The sequence below is a fragment of the Haplochromis burtoni genome, unplaced genomic scaffold (assembly GCF_018398535.1).
Source record: "Haplochromis burtoni strain Fernald_Lab_line unplaced genomic scaffold, NCSU_Asbu1 Contig_205, whole genome shotgun sequence".
Taxonomy (NCBI): domain Eukaryota; kingdom Metazoa; phylum Chordata; class Actinopteri; order Cichliformes; family Cichlidae; genus Haplochromis; species Haplochromis burtoni.
In genome coordinates, this window is record NW_024582566.1 from 631,097 (window position 1) to 637,921 (window position 6,825).

The 6,825-nt window shown below is 42.6% G+C and overlaps 1 protein-coding gene across 1 annotated transcript in view; it reads left to right on the plus strand.

The window, feature by feature from the left end:
• chrm4a (cholinergic receptor, muscarinic 4a) overlaps positions 1 to 6,825 on the plus strand; it is a 72,831-nt gene that overhangs the window by 35,801 nt on the left and 30,205 nt on the right. The gene's annotated exons all lie outside the window — the stretch shown is intronic.

Sequence of the window (6,825 nt, forward strand, 5' to 3'; positions counted from 1 at the left end):
CCATTTACCCTGATAACACTTAAAACCAGCAGAAGGTGCAGCACTAGGGCTCAATCTACCAGCTTTTGACAGCTGATCATCATGGAAGGTGATGCCATTCAAGCTGGTGAGATTTTCGGTTTATTTCAATTAAATTTTATTTATATTCTGCCAAATCCAAACAACAGTTACCTCAAGGAGATGCTGTCAAAGACAGATTTTTACTGGGAAAAGCTATTTGGAATCAGTGAGAAATTAAAGAATAGCCTTGAGGAATTATGGGCAGGGCACTGCAGAGGTGTCCAAAAAGGGGGAGCAGCTATTGTTTGGTGCAAAAAGGCAGAGTAAATTTTGGAGGAGGAGATTTACACAAATGAGTTTCCCCGTGGGCACTGAAGCCTGAAACGGGATAGGTAGTTACTGAGGGCGAGTTGGATTGTGTGATCAATTTGGCGGGGATGGACACATCTACAGAAAGAACAGAACTGAAAGTAGCAACACCCAAAGTCAATGAATTCAATTCAATTTTATTTATACAGCACCAAATCACAACAACAGTCATCCCGACAGGCACCCTAACTAGAGATAGTGTGGGCTCAGTAGTTTAGGGTTTTGGAGGAGCAGCTGGAGCTAAGCAGGTGAGAGTGGATGTGCAGTTTTTGGGTTGTGAAGTATCCTGAGCTGGGGTGAATATTAGTTGAGGAATTCTATAAAGAAGGGACTGAAGACAAAGATATTGGCCTTCCAGTGCTGGGAATGTCTGTTGATGTATTTTGTAAAGAAGAAAACGAGGAGAGAGATAGAGCGTTGCCAGTTTGCTCAAGAGCGATTTGAATGGTGTTGCTTTTCCACCAGGGTATAGCCTCTCCAACCACTATGCAGCCTTGTCTTATGACAAGTTATAACATGTCAGTGGTGTCGCATCAGGAGAAACAAGGCCAAACAACGCAACAAGATGTTCTCAGGCAGTGAGAATGTGTCAGGACTGGTGTTCTGCCGCTCTGCTGCATCCTGGGCATGTTGGTCAGAGGTTTTGTTAGGTTTCATGTACAGCATGAAAGAGATGAAAATAGGCTATGGAGTTCTTCGCCAGATGGTCTGAGGGACAATAGTGAGCATATTAAAAGGGTAAGTAGGATTCTTCTAGGATTAGTTGTCGATAGGAGAACAAACAGTTTCAAATGCAAGAGAACATCTACAGACAAAGAACTAGAAGGGGAACGTATGATGTGTGGTCCTGCTCACAAAATTAATTTAAACTGTCTCCAGTAATTGAAGGTGTTGGGACACTATTCTGGTTGTCTTTTACCCCTGTTTGTTTCATGTATACTAATAGCATTTACGTGAGACGCCTGCAAAAGTCGTTATATGTAGAACCACATGAAAGCACATTTACATGAAACATAGAGAAGACATTAAATGGTATACCAGCCATGGAAGTACTTGGCTTCAGAAGGTCCCCACACTGTAGGCGTCATTGCCATTGAAAGATGCAACTTTTAAGTTGCATGTTCAATTAAAATAAGAAAAGTTATCCATATTATTTGACAGTGTTGGCCTTGTTTGAATGATCAAAGCTTGTACTCTGTACAGCTGTACATAGACTGTCCATAACAATTTTTAAAAAGTCAGCCTGAAACAATGTTACGCAGTGTTATGGAGTATATATTTAGATTTCCTGTCAAATACAGCAGCTGCTGTAGGCACATAAGGAATAAAACCAGTGAACAGCTGTGCTTGTATAATTTAATATAAATTCCTTTAGATGAATATTTCAGCATTGATACAAAAGGAATTCTGATAGTTGCTACTAGTGGAATGCATATGTGTGCGCCTGTGTTCGAGAGTCGCAGCAGCTTTCTGTCTGGAGCCTCGTTGCAGGAATGCTGTTTATGTATATATGAGTGTGTGAGATGGTAGTGATGAAATCCGTCGTAATACCTCTCATCAGCCTGTTGTGCACATTTCAAGATTATTTTGTTCTTTTGTGTGCATAGAACACAATAGAAATATCCTTTTTGGTGAAATTCACATGTTCCAGCCGCAAAGTGACAGGCCTATCAAGCATGCAGGTTCAAACAAAAGTGAAGATTTTAAAATAAAAAACAAGAAATAAGAGACTGTACAGGGCAAACTTACAACATAAGGGAAAAAAGCAAGAAAGATACTGTACAGTATTAAAAATACCACACTCAGATTCAAAGAAATGTGCATCTGAGTAGGATACTTAAAAAAAAGATGTACAAAAAGTGTTGTATATTTGTGCTTAAAAACAACAAAGACAGACTATTTAAAGAAAATTGAAAAACTGCAAATAAGAGCAGGGATAGAATAGAATAGAATAGAATAGAATAGAATAGAATGCCTTTTATTGTGACTATATACATGTACAATAAGATTAGGAGCAGACGTGTAAAAAAGAGGAGAAAGGTGCACAGCTCTGCGGCACTATATGTACAAATATCAAAATAAATAGGATTATATATTTACAATGTGGGATGTAAACAACCTTTTGTGTGTGTTGGAAGCAGTGATGGTAATAAAGTCTAACAGCTGCTGTATGATCATGCCTCTTTGTGCATCTAGTTCAGCAGTCTGTCACTGGAGGAGCTCTGCAGGTCTGCTGCAGCTTCATGAATCCCATGGGAGACATTGTCCAAGAGAGATATTATTTTTCTTCTTCAAATATAGTTCTTCTGTCTTCTACCACCTGCACTGGGTCGAGGGGGCATCCCAGAACAGAGCTGGCCTTTTTGGTGAGCTTATCCAACCGCTTCCCCTCAGCTGTAGATAATCTGCTGTTCCAACAGACAATGCCATAAACGATGGCTGACGCCACCACAGAGTCAAAAAAGGTCTTTAGGAGCACATCCCAACTCTCCAAAAGATGTCTCATCAGCAGGTAGAGTCTGCTCTGACCCTTCTTGTAACGAGCATCCATGTTGTGACTCCAGTCACTTTATTGCTCAGGTGAACACCCGGGTACTTCTAAGAGTCTACTATCTCAATGTGGTGGGTTCCCCGTGATGATCAGGAGATGGTTCACCTGGCACCAGTTCACAAAGTCCTGAATCTACCATCAGTGCTCTGATCGTCCTCACCTGTGATGAAGCCAACTATGACAGGGTCATCAGAAAACGTTTGTAGATAGCAGCCTGATGGAGAAGTCTGCAGTGTAGAGGGTCCCAGCACCGTTCCTGCAGGGCCCCAGTACAGCAGACCAGCCCGTCAGAGACACAGCCCTGTGTTCTCACATACTGCGTTTGGCTGCTGAGTGACCTAAAATTATTTTCTGCCTCTTCCAAATCGCACTGATGTTATTCTGCAGCAGTTGGTCCTCCGTCGTCTTCCTGTAGGTGTTTTCTTCCTTCTCAGTTCCTCCTCCTTATTTCCTGATCTAAAAGCTCTCTTATTTTCCTTGTGGAGTGCATTTATTTCAGGGCTTATCCAGGGCTTGTTATTGGAGAAACACTCTACCTTCAAGAGGGGCACAGTGTTGTCCACACAGAAGTGAAATGTAGTCTGTGATGAGATCATGCTGTCAATGTTCTCCCCGTGAGGAGCGCAGAGCTGAAGTGGTCCCTCAGAACTCACACACATGTTGGCTTCTTAGATTTCTAGTCATCTAGCTTCACTCTGTACTGTTAATTTGTTAGCTAGATTACTAACATACAACTAATACACATGTTAATATATTATTTCTTTTAAACAACAATGCCAAATTGAACATGAACTCACCAAACAACAATCTGCTCTGTCCACACACATTATTTGACTGTAGCGTCTGAGCTGTGTGTTCCCTTTGTCAGCTTGCCTCAGAGACCTTCCCCCTCCCTTTCTGCAGGCATACATGGAAAGCTTAATGCGGGGATAGGATAGCAGACTCCCTCACAGAACACAGTCTGCATCCATGATAGCAGAAAAAAATTAAGTCAGAAACAGCATGATTAGCATGAAAGGAGGTTGGTTGGCAAAAACAGCCTACTGAGGGAGCAGCATCTGTATGCAGGCTGAAACAGCTTAAATCGCATACCCTATATGAGATTTGCCAATAGGATTCACACTGGGAAATTTGAAGTCATACTGAGATTATCTGATTTGTAAGACTTTCTAGATCAGCTTGACTTGATTTCTCGCCAAAATCAAATAAAACTATTATAGTGTTCGTAATTTTGCATAAATGCTTAATCCAGTGTAGTCAGCGTGTCTTGGTCATGCCAAATTATCCTTGAGCAAGATACTGAAACCTAAGTTGCATCCAATCGCAGTGTGAATGTTAGATAGAAAGCACTTAGGCACAGAAGGAAAACTGGGTACTTGTGTAAAAGTGAGATGCTTGAGTAGAAAAGTGCTATATACAAAAAAAAGCCTATTAACACGAAAGGCAACAACTTACTTTATAATTTCATTCTGACTGTAGGGGGGAAGCACTGTACAGAAACTGCTCTACTGAGAGGTATGAATGACATTTTAATAAGTGCAGTGTAGTAGTGTTGCTTTTAGTACTCTTTTTAGACCTGACTGCAGCATCTGATACAGCTGACCACCTCATCAGTGCATTCAGGATCAGGATTGGTGCAGTGGCTCTCAAATTGTTCTCAAACTACTTTAAAAAGCAAAAAATTATTTAATATGACGTCAATATCAGCAGTGAGTACAAACATGTTGAGGGATTGGCTCAGGGTGGGTGGGGGTTGCTCAAACAGTTTTTGTAGTTTTGTGGAGAAGAAGCGGGTCCCTGGGGGATTCCTGTGGGTGGTGCTTCGGGAGTATAGGTTGTCAAGTATTTTGATACGGGCCATTCAGTTCCTGCACAACGGTAGCAGAAACTTGGTTGGTATTGTCGGCATTAAGTCAGCACCTATCGTTTCCGGTGGTTTTGAACCCACTATGGCCGCCCTTTGTCACCAATTTAGTTCATAATTTTTAAGGACAGAATTGCTGGGCGTAGCAAAGTGGTGGCTCTCAGCCTGTAAAGTGTGCCCACTCCGGGTCAGGTATAAGTACTGCCCTAAGTGGAGGTGTTCAAGAGTCTTGTTCACAAGGGAGACACAGATTGACAGGTGGATTGGGGTGGCACTTGCACTGATGCATATGCTGTGCCAATCTGTTGTGGCAGCCAAGTGGTGGAGGGTCTCCCAGGATTTCATCTTTGCTTTTTACAGATGATGTGGTTCTGTTGGCTTCATGAGGTGGGAACTTGCAGAAGAGAGAGCTGAGCATAAAAGTGAAGCTGTCGATTTACTGGTCAGTCTACATTCCTACCCTTACTTCATGAGCTCTGGGTAGAATCGCAGGCATGATATGAGTGGCTGGGCACTTTCTTAGAGATAGGTTGAGGAGTTCGGTCATTCGAGAAGGACTTGGAGTAGAACTGCTGTTCCTCCACATTGAAAGGAGGCGGTTGAGGTGGTTCCATGATCTGACTCGGATACCTCTGGATAATGCACCTCCTAGGTGTCCAAATGGAAGGAGGTCCAGGGGCAGACTAGGGAAGAGATGATATCTCTGGGGTGGCTTGGAAACATCTCGATGTTCACCCAGATAAGCTCCTAAGACTGCTGCTGTCCCTGCAACCCAAACCCATATAAATGATTTTTCTTTTAAAGAATTGTGGCTGGATGGATCAAACCCTTCATGAATAACTGTGTGTTTTATCTTCCTGGACAAAGCTGGGCAGAACTTTCAGTGTTGCTTTCTTTCTGTGGGACACAATGTTTAATGTCTAAAGAGTAGACAAAAAAGTCATTCTGAAAACCTTTAACTAATTTCAGGTATAAAATGCCACTTAGCAAAATAGAATAGAATAGAATAGAATAGAATAGAATAGAATAGAATAGAATAGCCCTTTATTGTCATTGTACATGTTCAATGACATTGAGGTTGCTCCACACCAACTGTGCTGGAATAAAATATAAATAGTAGACAGGAATAAATAACAGCCAGGAGAAATATATACAAAACAAGAGGAATGTATACAAAAATAAAAGAAAGGCACATGATGAACGGACACACATTAGAGAACAGGTTGCAAAGTGTGTGAAAGTAGTGCAAAGAAAAAAAGACTTGGTCCGAATAGAGTCAGTGTGTGTGGCCCGAGTAACTGCGGTTACTCAGATCATGGGTCAGATTGGGGAGGCGGGTGGGGAGGGGTGTGGCAGGTTAGTGTTTGTTAACAGTCCGAATGGCCCAGGGAAAGAAGCTGTTTGTGAGTCTGATTGACCCGAGGGCAGACAATGATTTTTTGGGCAGTGTTAATTACCCTCTGTGGAGCTTTCCTGTCTCAGTAGTCACCCATGCGTACCAAGCACCCTGGCAGTAGGAGAGCATGCTCTCCACTGAGGAGCGATAGAAGGACAGCAGCCTCTGGTCCAGGTTATTCTTGCTTAGGACACAGAGGAAGTGCAGACATGAGCGAGATGAGATGTTAGGCATATTTGACAATGAAGCTGGCTGGGTGGACTGGTGTGCAGTCATAGATGTACAGAGGGTGCTTATTGACAGTGGTGCCCATCCCTACAATGACGTGGCGAATGACTAGCCAGGGTTGAGGGAAAGATGAACAGAGACATCCTTGATAATAACCTACTCAAGAGCATTCTGGACCATGAACTGGGGAGAAGGTTCATGTTCCAACAGGACAACGACCCTAATCACACAGCCAAGATAACAAAGGACTTTCAGTGGCCCAGCCAGAGCGCAGATGTGAACTCAATGTATTATCTCTGGAGAGATTAGAAAAGGGTTGTTCACCAACACTCCCCATCCAACCTGATGGAGCTTGTAAAGAAGAATGGGAGAAACGGCCCAAGTAATTACTCAAAACATGCGAAACACAGCAATGAC